Source organism: Eurosta solidaginis, chromosome 3 (genome assembly GCF_040869045.1).
Source record: "Eurosta solidaginis isolate ZX-2024a chromosome 3, ASM4086904v1, whole genome shotgun sequence".
Lineage (NCBI taxonomy): Eukaryota > Metazoa > Arthropoda > Insecta > Diptera > Tephritidae > Eurosta > Eurosta solidaginis.
The window spans coordinates 265,927,763-265,941,069 of record NC_090321.1 but is presented as its reverse complement, the minus strand read 5'-3'; positions in this window follow the sequence as shown (position 1 = coordinate 265,941,069).

The following is a 13,307-nucleotide window of genomic DNA, read 5'->3' as shown; positions in this document are numbered from 1 at the left end:
ATAAAACCATGGGGCTCTTGATTATATAAAGTATTCAAAAGACATGAAGATATAGTCGAATTTGGCTGAAGCTTCGCAAAGACAATCTATTGCTTTCTTGTTATATGTCAAAATGTTACTACTTGCTATTGTTGTAAAATGGATTTTGTAAATGAACACATTGTGCATTGACCAAAAAGAGTAAATTGTGGATATTTTTTGTCGATAATATAACAAAAACAGATACTTGAGTTTAAGTCATTCCATCGGCGATTTCATTGGAGCTTCTTAATTCCGAGAATTTCGATAAACTATGTCTATTTCCATGGTATCGTCCTACGGTGATTCAGGCTTTTTCTATTCACCTGATTCACCTTCCCCGTTTTCCATCATCTGTGCCACAAAAAAAATGTTCCATTGTTATTAATTTCCCTCCCCACAAAGAGATTGACTGGCTCCATCGGACTACAATTTTTTTTATAGCACGGCATTGGTAAAATATTGAAGAATTGTTTTGGTTGAATTATATCTTACTTGAGCAGATTTGTATTCAAAGTTAATATCCTTGCTCTCAAAAAGGCTACAACTACCTATAGAAGCCTACTTTAAATGGCTGTAATTACAAACTATTGTGTTTAGAAAAATATTTTTCTTAGACAATAGGATATTGCTATTGCAATTTGCAAACTCACAAATCAGTATAGATACAGAATTTGACCATATGCCGCTAGGAAGAATATATGGAGAAACTTAATAGCTTTTATAATGTATTGCCTTTTCTTCAATTGTTTAATCACCAATTGAGGACGTGCAGATGTAGGCTAGTACTTTTTAATGCAAGCCTTTTATATGACAAATTGACAACACTCATTTAGGACGATGACAATTTTCGGAACAGAGATGTTGATATATTTGTAATTTGCTTTTTTTATTATTAAATGTTTAGGAAATTTTCAATATGAATACTTTTCCAGTTAACTTCTTCGTAGTTTATTGTCATTTAAATATGGAAAAAATTGGTCATCACGGACAATAATTAAATTTTTGTGTTGACATTTTGAAGTGGCTTTAATTAAATGCAACCATGTGATATTTGAGCGGGTTTTGTGCATGTACGACATTTTTCATAATTGATTGGTACTAGAAAAGTATGTGCACACTCAGCAAAGTCTACATTCATTTGAATGCTTATTCTGTGTTGAAAAATGTTTGTGTTTCATTCAATTACTTCATTCTTTCTTCGAAGAGTTAAGGAGTGCATTCTTTTTTCCCACTACTGAATGAAGAATGCGTTGACTTTTAAGCCACATTCCTTAGCAAGGAATGAATGAATGAAGAAGAAAGCATTCTTAAATCAATGATTTAGAATTTTAAATGATTGCACAGTTTTACAGCTCTGGTACGTATATACCGATGGTTCCAAATTAAGGAAAGGGTGGGTCTGCTTTAGCAAACTGTGCCAACTATCGCGTAATCAGCCTTCTTAATATCGCAAACAAGATGGGTTTGATGGTGAATGAGCACAAAACGAGGTACTTGCTGCCATCGAGCGAAGAGTCAGCGCATACGCGTCTTGGCAGCCATGATTTCGAGATAGCAAAAGACTTCGTTTATGGTGGAACCAGCATTAACGCTAACAAACATCAACTCTGAAATCAAGCTAAGATTCACTTTTGCCGATAAATGTTACTTTTGGCTAAGTAATCTATTGAAAAAATCATGCTCTACAAGTCACTTATCATAGCCGTTCTGCTATATGGTGCAGAAGCATGGAGCATAACAACATCAGATGAAGCGGCTCTGGGAGTATTCGAGAGAAAAGTTCTTCGAAAGATTTACGGACCTGTACGCATTTGTGACGACACAATCCAACGAATTAAAACGCAGCGGCTACGCTTGCAAGCCCATGTTATGCGAATGAAAGGTGATGCTCCGGCTAAGAAAGTATTTTTATTGGAACCCGCCTATGGAAGCCGTGGAAAAGAGTTTTATTAATATAAATTCAATTGTGTTTGTTTATACTCAGTTGAGCAGAGCTCACAGAGTATATTAAGTTTGATTGGATAACGGTTGGTTGTACATATATAAATTCAATGAGATACCGCTGAAGAAAATTCGATACAAAGAAAGACTGCAGACTAGACACAATGAACTTAAGTGCATATACTTGAATATTAACAGCATAGTATCAAACAAATGTGAACTGGAAGTGTTGGCTGAAGTACATACACCAAGTATCATATTATGTTCGGAAACGTGTACAACGAAAGATGTTGAAGACAGCGAATTAGAAATAGCATCGTATAATATGGTTAGATGCGACTCGCACAGCAGGCATACAGGAGGAGTACTAGTGTATGTTCATAGGACAGTGGAGATAAATGTAATTTATAATGCTAGTGTCAATATGAACTTATGGTGCATTATAATAAAATTGAAAAAGGTCGATAAAAAGTGGCAAATAGGGGTTCTGTATCATTCACCAAGCACAAGTGATGCAGCGTTTATCGAGTACCTAAATGAAATATTAATCGATAAATTTGAAAGAAGTAAATGTAATATACTAATCGGGGATTTTAATATAAACATGAACTACATATCAACATATAGTACAAAATTGAATGAGATATTTTCTGTGATGGGTATGACCCAAAAAGTAGAATTTAATACTCGAATTACAGATGCAAGTGCATCTAAAATTGATTTATTATATTCAAATTCAGATGAAATACAGTGCAATAATTTGCCTGCATACAAAATTTCAGATCACGAAGCAATAATGTTCAATATTAAAACGTCTAAATCATACCAGATGAGAATGACCAAGAAAATCACAGCTTGGGATAAATATAATAGTGAAATCTTAATAAGCATCCTGAGATCATGTAACTTCAACATAAATGAAAACCTACTAATTGATGAGAAAGTCGAATTAGTGAACAACATAATAATGCAAGCTATGGAAAGTTTAACGTATGAAAAAGAAGTTCATATCAAGCTTATGAATAAATGGTACGACAGAGAACTGGCGCAAATGAATAAATGCAAATATAATAATTATAAGCTTGCGATACAAACAGGTGATTGGAACGAATATAAAAATATAAATCGTATCTACAAAAAGCTAGTAAAAATAAAGAAAGTTAAATATATGGAAAATAAAGTCGAAATGAATGAAAATAACGCCAGAGAAATGTGGAAACATCTTAAGCAAGCGGTTTGCTTAACGAGAGATAACGAAGGGATTAAAAAGGCGATAATAGATGGTATGATGGTAGAAAATGAAACTGAGCTGGCAAATGGTCTAAATAGGTTCTTTATAAATAGCGTAATAGAAATTAATAACATCATAGAACCTTTCCGTATAGCACTAAGTGATGTACAAGTCAATTCTAGATTAAAGTTTGCCAAAATAACAACAGATGAAGTTATTAATATTCTGAAAGAGTTCAAATATAAAATAGGCGGCAGAAAACTTATATCTGATGGAGTACTTAAAGATTGTATATCGTATACAGGATATTTCTACGCACAAATAATCAATAACAGCCTAGAAGAGGGTCTTGTACCAGAAAAGTGGAAAACGTCAACGGTGATACCAGTGGAAAAAGTTAAAAAGACAGTAAAACCTGAAGAACTTAGACCCATAAACACCCTGCCTAGTGATTGTAAAATACTTGAAGCTTATGTTAAGAACCAGTTAACGAAATACCTTGAAGATAATAATATACTAGCCCACCAGCAGTCAGGCTTTAGAAAGAAACATTCATGTGAGACAGCTCTTAATTTGGTGATACATGACTGGAAAGAAGAGTTAAATAAAAAAAAAGTGGTTGTTTCAGTCTTCCTAGACCTCAAACGAGCTTTTGAAACAGTGGATAGGGAGATCTTAATCAAAAAAATGGAACGTATTGGTATAACTGGTATAGAACTTGACTGGTTTCGCAGCTATTTGAAGCAGAGGAGACAGAAAACGGTTATAAATACCGTGATGTCTGATGAATTGGAAGTACCCATAGGGTTACCACAAGGCTCAGTTTTGGCACCGATACTGTTCTTAATTTATATTAATGATATAGTTAACGCTATTGAAGGTTGTGAAATCAAACTATTCGCTGATGATGCATTAATAATGATTAGTGAGAATAATATTAATTCTGCACTTTCTAAAATACAACATGAACTGAATAACCTGTATAAATGGTTGTGCGGAAATAGACTGAAACTTAATATAAATAAAACGAAATTTATGATAATAACAAGGAGGAACGTTAATGAGGATATAATTGGTTTAAAAATAAATGATGAAAGCATACAAAAAGTTTACAGTATAAAATATTTGGGAATTATAATTGATAACAAACTCAAGTTTGAAGAACATATAAACTACACAGTCCAGAAAGTTGCGAAAAAAATTGGGGTTATGCAGAGAACATCCAAATATATTCAAAAAAAGTACAAAATAATTATATATAAGTCCATTATAGAACCGCACTTTGTAAACTGCCCATCTATTCTATTCATTGTGTCAGACAAAGAAATAGATAAACTTCAAAAGATGCAAAACAGATGTATGAGATTTATTCTTAAAAAACCTAGAGATACTCGTACGGCTGATATGCTGAGAAGTTTGAACTGGTTAAGTGTAAAGCAAAAGATTTTTTTTCACGCTATGAAGTTTATATTTAATATTAAAAGTGAAAATGTACCTGAATATCTAAGTAAAAACGTAGTATTAGTTAAGCAAACACATAACATTAATACAAGGAATAAACACAATTTCAAACTGCCTTTATTCAGAACTGAAATAGATCAGCAAAATATTTTTTATAAAGGTCTAAAAAGTTTCAATGAACTGCCTATAGATATAAAAAGTTGTAATGAAATCGGGGCTTTTAAAGCAAAACTTTATGAATATTGTAAAACCTTAGCAATAAGATAGTAAATTGTAATATAATTTAATTTATGAATTAGGCTTTTTTGCCGTAATAAATAAATGAAATGAAATGAAATGAAATGAAATGAAATAAAGGAATCGAGATAGATATAGACTTCCATATATCAAAATAATCAGGATCGAAAAAAAATTTGATTGAGCCATGTCCGTCCGTCCGTCCGTCCGTTAACACGATAACTTGAGTAAATTTTGAGGTAACTAGATGAAATTTGGTATGTAGGTTCCTGAGCACTCATCTCAGATCGCTATTTAAAATCAACGATATCGGACTATAACCACGCCCACTTTTTCGATATCGAAAATTTCGTAAAACCGAAAAAGTGCGATAATTCATTACCAAAGACAGCTAAAGCGACGAAACTTGGTAGATGAGTTGAACTTATGACGAAGAATAGAAAATTAGTAAAATTTTGGACAATGGGCGTGGCACCGCCCACTTTTAAAAGAAGGTAATTTAAAATTTTTGCAAGCTGTAATTTGTCAGTCATTGAATATATCATGATGAAATTTGGCAGGGACGTTACTCCTATTACTATATGTACGCCTAATAAAAATTAGCAAAATCGGAGAAAGACCACGCCCACTTTTAAAAAAAAAATTTTTTTAAAGTAAAATTTTAACAAAAAATTTAATATCTTTACAGTATATAAGTAAATTATGTCAGCATTCAACTCCAATAATGACATGGTACAACAAAATACAAAAATAAAAGAAAATTTCAAAATGGGCGTGGCTCCGCCCTTTTTCATTTAATTTGTTAGGATACTTTTAACGCCATAAGTCGAACAAAAATTAACCAATCCTTTTAAAATTTGGTAGGGGCATAGATTTTATGATGTTAACTGTTTTCCTGAAAACGGGCGAAATCGGTTGATGCCACGCCCAGTTTTTATACACAGTCGTCCGTCTGTCCTTCCGCATGGCCGTTAACACGATAACTTGAGTAAATTTTGAGGTATCTTGATGAAATTTGGTATGTAGGTTCCTGAGCACTCACCTCAGATCGCTATTTAAAATGAACAATATCGGACTATAACCACGCCCACTTTTTCGATATCGAAAATTTCGTAAAACGGAAAAAGTGCGATAATTCATTACCAAAGACAGATAAAGCGACGAAACTTGGTAGATGAGTTGAATTTATGACGCAGAGTAGAAAATTAGTAAAACTTTGGACAATGGGCGTGGCACCGCCCACTTTTAAAAGAAGGTAATTTAAAACTTTTAAAAAAAATTTTTTTAAAGTAAAATTTTAACAAAAAATTTAATATCTTTACAGTATATAAGTAAATTATGTCTACATTCAACTCCAGTAATGACATGGTACAACAAAATACAAAAATAAAAGAAAATTTCAAAATGGGCGTGGCTCCGCCCTTTTTCATTTAATTTGTCTAGGATACTTTTAACGCCATAAGTCGAACAAAAATTAAGCAATCCTTTTGAAATTTGGTAGGGGCATAGATTTTATGATGTTAACTGTTTTCCGTGAAAACGGGCGAAATCGGTTGATGCCACGCCCAGTTTTTATACACTGTCGTTCGTCTGTCCATCCGCATGGCCGTTAACACGATAACTTCAGCAAAAATCGACATATCTTTAATGAACTTAGTTCACGTACTTACTTGAACTCACTTTATTTTGGTATGAAAAATGAACGAAATCCGACAATGACCACGCCCAATTTTTCGATATCGAAAATTACGAAAAATGAAAAAAATGCCATAATTCTATACCAAATACGAAAAAAGGGATGAAACATGGTGAGGTAATTGGATTGGTTTATTGACACGAAATATAACTTTAGAAAAAACTTTATAAAATGGTTGTGACACCTACCATATTAAGTAGAAGAAAATGAAAAAGTTCCGCAGGGCGAAATAAAAAACCCTTAAAATCTTGGCAGGTATTACATATATAAATAAATTAGCGGTATCCAACAGATGATGTTCTGGGTCACCCTGGTCCACATTTTGGTCGCGATCTGGAAAAAGCCTTCACATATACAACTACCACCACTCCCTTTTAAAACTCTCATTAATACCTTTAATTTGATACCCATATCGTACAAACACATTCTAGAGTCACCCCTGGTCCACCTTTATGGCGGTATTTCGAAACGGCGTCCACCTATAGAACTAAGGCTCAATCCCTTTTAAAATACTCATTAACACCTTTCTTTTGATACCCATATCAAAGAGTATATATTTGTTAAGAGGCGTCACTCGATACTTTGTTGTTGCCAAAGCAACCCTGTCATGTCGAATGTGATTCTCAAGGAAGTTTTGTTTAGTTTTTTTTAATTGAATCCTATATAGTTATGCGGTAAAGTGACTTTGCATAATTACGATTTTTGGAAAGAGAATTAATTAATTAATTTAATACAATCAGTAAAATAAACACAAATACCCCACGAAAATGTATAGAAGGCGTTTTTATAAATACATCTGATAAAAAAAACCAACGACTACCTTGAGAATACATCGAGTAATTTGATTTGGCAACAACAAAAGTATCGAGTGACGCCTCTTGACAAATATATACTCTTTGCCCATATTGTACAAACAAATTCTAGGGTCACCCCTGGTCTACCTTTATGGCGATATCTCGAAACGGCGTCCACCTATGGAACTAAGGATTACTCCCTTTTAAAATACTTATTAAAACCTTTCGTTTAATACCTATATTGTACAAACAAATTCTAGGGTCACCCCTGGTCCACCTTTATGGCGGTATCTCGAAACGGCGTCCACCTATGGAACTAAGGATTACTCCCTTTTAAAATACTCATTAACGCCTTTCATTTGATACCCATATCGTACAAACGCATTCTAGAGTCAACCCTGATCCACCTTTATGGCGATATCTCGAAAAGGCGACCACCTATACAACTACCACCACTCCCTTTTAAACCCCTCATTAATACCTTTAATTTGATACCCATATCGTACAAACAAATTCTAGGGTCACACCTGGTACACCTTTATGGCGATATCTCGAAACGGTGTCCACCTCTGGAACTAAGGATTACTCCCTTTTAAAATACTCATTAACACCTTTCATTTGATACCCATATCGTACAAACGCATTCTAGAGTCACCCCTGGTCCACCTTTATGGCGATATCTCGAAAAGGCGACCACCTATACAACTACCACCACTCCCTTTTAAACCCCTCATTAATACCTTTAATTTGATACCCATATCGTACAAACAAATTCTAGGGTCACACCTGGTACACCTTTATGGCGATATCTCGAAACGGTTTCCACCTCTGGAACTAAGCATCACTCCCTTTTAAAATACTCATTAACACCTTTCTTTTGATACCCATATCGTACAAACACATTCTAGAGTCACCCCTGGTCCACCTTTATGGCGATATTTCGAAACGGCGTCCACCTATAAAACTAAGGCCCACTCCCTTTTAAAATACTCAGTAACACCATTCGTTTGATGCCCATATTGTACAAACAAATTCTAGGGTATCCCCTGGTCCACCTTTGTGGCGATATCTCGAAACGGTGTCCACCTATGGAACTAAGGATTACTCCCTTTTAAAATACTCATTAATACCTTTAATTTGATACCCATATTGTACAAACAAATTCTAGGGTCACCCCTGATCCACCTTTATGGTGATATCTCGAAGCTGCGTCCACCTATGGAACTAAGGATTACTCCCTTTTAAAATACTCATTAACACCTTTCATTTGATACCCATATCGTACAAACGCATTCTAGAGTCACCCCTGGTCCACCTTTATGGCGATATCTCGAAAAGGCGACCACCTATACAACTACCACCACTCCCTTTTAAACCCCTCATTAATACCTTTAATTTGATACCCATATCGTACAAACAAATTCTAGGGTCACACCTGGTACACCTTTATGGCGATATCTCGAAACGGTGTCCACCTCTGGAACTAAGCATCACTCCCTTTTAAAATACTCATTAACACCTTTCTTTTGATACCCATATTATACAAACAAATTCTAGGGTCACCCCTGGTCCACCTTTATGGCGATATCTCGAAACGGCGTCCACCTATGGAACTAAGGATTACTCCCTTTTAAAATACTCATTAACATCTTTCGTTTGATACCCATATTGTACAAACGCATTCTAGGGTCACACCTGGTCCACCTTTATGGCGATGTCTCGAAACGGCGTCCACCTGTGGATCTAAGCATCACTCCCTTTTAAAATACTCATTAACACCTTTCTTTTGATACCAATATTGTACAAACAAATTCTAGGGTCACACCTGGTCCACCTTTGTGGCGATATCTCGAAACGGCGTCTACCTGTGGAACTAAGGATTACTCCCTTTTAAAATAATCATTAACACCTTTCTTTTGATTCCCATATTGTACAAACAAATTCTAGGGTCACCTCTGGTCCACCTTTATGGCGATATCTCGAAACGGCGTCCACCTATGGAACTAAGGATTACTCCGTTTTAAAATACTCATTAGCACCTTTCATTTGATACCCAAATCGTACAAACGCATTCTAGAGTCACCCCTGGTCCACCTTTATGGCGATATCCCGAAAAGGCGACCACCTATACAACTGCCACCACTCCCTTTTAAAACCCTCCTTAATACCTTTAATTTGATACCCATATCGTACAAACAAATTCTAGGGTCGCCCCTGGTCCACCTTTATGGCGATATCTCGAAACGGTGTCCACCTATGGAACTAAGGATTACTCCCTTTTAATATACTCATTAACACCTTTCTTTTGATACCCATATTGTACAAACAAATTCTAGGGTCACCCCTGGTCCACCTTTATGGCGGTATCTCGAAACGGCGTCCACCTATGGAACTAAGGATATATCTCTTTTAAAATACTAATTAACATCTTTCATTTGATACCCATATCGTACAAACGCATTCTAGAGTCAACCCTGATCCACCTTTATGGCTATATCCCTAAATAGCGTCCACCTATAGAACTATGGCCCACTCCCTCATAAAATACTCTTTAAGACCTTTCATTTGATATCCATGTTGTACAAACAAATTCTAGAGTCAACCCTGATCCACCTTTATGGCGATATCCCTAAATGGCGTCCACCTATAGAACTATGGCCCACTCCTTCATAAAATACTCTTTAATGCCTTTCATTTGATACACATGTCATACAAACACATTCCAGGGTTTCCCTCGGTTCATTTTCCTACATGGTTATTTTCCTTTATGTTGTCACCATAGCTCTCAACTGAGTATGTAATGTTCGGTTACACCCGAACTTAACCTTCCTTACTTGTTTTATCTTCCTATTGATAAATGATTCCAGGTACGATTCGACCACGAGGCCTATAACAATAATTTTTATGATAATTATTGTTTTTTAATTTTTCTATATATGAAAAATTATTTTCTATTTCGGAATATGAGATAGAAATATTTTTCAAACAATTGCCATAGCTGCCATAGTACGGGTTTACAAGTATGATAGGTATGAGAAGGAAACAATTCCTTTCTCTCTCTAACACACTGCAGTTTGACACTTCGGTCAGTGTCAATCTATTGTGGTACTTAGTGGAACCTGCGTGGAATAAGCGTTTGCACCTACATATATGGGTCCTACAGAAAATTATACAAAAGTCTTGAATTGGGGTATCTGAGGACGCGTACTTATTCCAGTATTAAGAATACAAACACGGATGTTAAGTTTTTCTACCCGTTCAAAAGTTCTCCGCGAAAAACAGTTTGAAACCGAGGTCGACTGCAATAACCCGTCCAAAAATGAGGAAAGGGAAATGAAAATACGCCTTTTGTCCTGTTATCTATAGTCCAAAGAGAAAAAGTATTCGAATTATTGGAAGGGAGGCAAATACGCATCTACTAATACCTCCCCCGACGGTTTTGGTCGTGTTTTAGCAATCGTCCCGGTAATAAAGTATCACAATTTGTTAATTAAACTTGTCCAAAATATATGGATTTTAAAAAGATGTAATTAAGTGCTCGTTTGAAAGTAAATAAGGATGTTTCTTTGTAATATAACAATAAAAATTTTACGCAGCTTTCGCTAGCAGCTACTACACTTTTTTGGTCCTAAGAAGTACAACAGTGCCAAATAGCATCCACAAAAAAAACGAACAAGAACAAGCATTTTATCAGGTGAGCGTGGCTGTGTATGTGCGTGCTGCTACATATCCTACTTGTAGACCTTTACAATGATAGCTGCGCAGCAGAGCTGTAAAACTGTGTAATCATTTGAAATTTTAAATCATTGATTTAAGAATGCTTTCTCTTCATTCATTCTAAGGAATGTGGCTTAAAAGTCAACCCATTCTTCATTCAGTAGTGGAATGCACTCCTTAACTCATTCGAAGAAAGAATGAAGTAATTGAATGAAACACAAACATTTTTCAACACAGAATAAGCATTTAAAATTAATCATGGCGCAACGATACAAGGTGGCAGCATGGGACAGCTGATTATAATGCTGCCACCTTGTATCGTTCCGCCTTGAAATGAATGCAGCCTTTGCTGAGTGTGCACACACTTTTCTAGTACCAATCAATTATGAAAAACGTCGTACATGCACAAAACCCGCTCAAATATCACATGGTTGCATTTAATTAAAGCCACTTCAAAATATTACCACAAAAATTTAATTATTGTCCGTGATGACCAGTTTTTTCCATATTTAAATGACAATAAAGTATGAAGAAGTTAACTGGAAAGGTATTCATATTGAAAATTTCCTAAAAATTTAATAATAAAAAAAGCAAATTACAAATATTTCAACATAACTGTTTCGAAAATTGTCATCGTTCTAAATGAGTGTTGCCAATGTGCCTTATAAAAGGCTTGCATTAAAAAGTACTAGCCTATATTTGCACGTCCTCAGTTGGTGATTAAACAATTGAAGAAGGCAATACATTATAAAAGCTCTTAAGTTCCTCCATATATTCTTCCTAGCGGTATATGGTCAAATACTGTATCTATACTGGTTTGCAAGTTTGCATATTGCAATAGTAATATCTATTTTCTAAGAAAAATATTCTTCTAAATACAATAATTTGCAATTACAACCATTTAAAATAGGCTCTATAGGTAGTTGTAGCTTTTTTGATAGCAAGGAAATTAAATTTGAATACAAATCTGCTCAAGTAAGATAGAATTCAACCAAAACAATTTCAATCTTTTACCAATGCCGTGCAAATAGGCAGAGAGACTATTCTCAAACACTCAGGTCCTATATTTATATTCCGTCAAACACTATTAAAATATCAGCTGTAAAAAAAACTGTAGTCCGATGGAGCCAGTCAATAACCTCTGAAGAGTTTCTCCCAAAGGAACATTTCTTTTTGTGGCACAGATGAAGGAAAACGGGGAAGGCGAATCAGGTGAATAGAAAAAGCCTGAATCACCGTAGGACGATGCCATGGAAATTACATATGTTTATTGAAATTCTCGGAATTAGGAAGCTCCAATGAAATCGCCGATGGATCTATGAATTTGATGTATTTAAATCACTTAAACTCAAGTATCTGTTTTTGTTATATTATCGACAAAAAATATCCACAATTTACTCTATTTGGTCAATGCACAATGTGTTCATTTACAAAATCCATTTTACAAGAATAGCAAAATAAGTAGTAACATTTTGACATATAGCAAGAAAGGAATAGATTGTCTTTGCGAAGTTTCATCCAAATTCGACTATATCTTCATGTCTTTTGAATACTTTATATAATCAAGAGCCCTATGTTTTTATGTAAGCGAGTTATCCGCGAGATTAACCTAAAAAGGAAACCAATCAACTCACAAGAGCCTAACATTTTTGATCTCACACGATTAATTAAATAAAAATCAACCCAATTACGCAATATACAATATCTGCTATGAAGCACTATTTCTTGTATGTCTTATGTTCGGACCCCATGAAGATGATTTAACACTTTCCTGGTTTATAATTAACTACTTGTTTGTTTGTTTCGAAATGGTACCGTCGCAATATGCCAGTAAATGCTTCTTTCTTTTCAGTTGTTCTTAAACAAACATAATAATTCATATTCAATAATTATAAGCCGGTGTTAAGCTAAGCAGTTAAGGTTAAGCCGTGTTAAACTACTTGAATAATTAGAAGGGGCTATTTTCGCTATTGACCAATTTTACGCCTTTTTTACACCCAATTCCTAAATTGATTTAACATATCTGATGGCAATGAGAGTACAAAAAAATAACATTGGGAAAAAAGTATTTAGTGCTGAATGGAATAAAAGTGTGCATTCATTTAAGTTTACATTCATTAAAGATTGGGAATGGTTCCTACATTCGCACTCTATATTGAACTATATTTTACCATTCAATAACACACACACTTTAGCTTTAAGTTAAAGT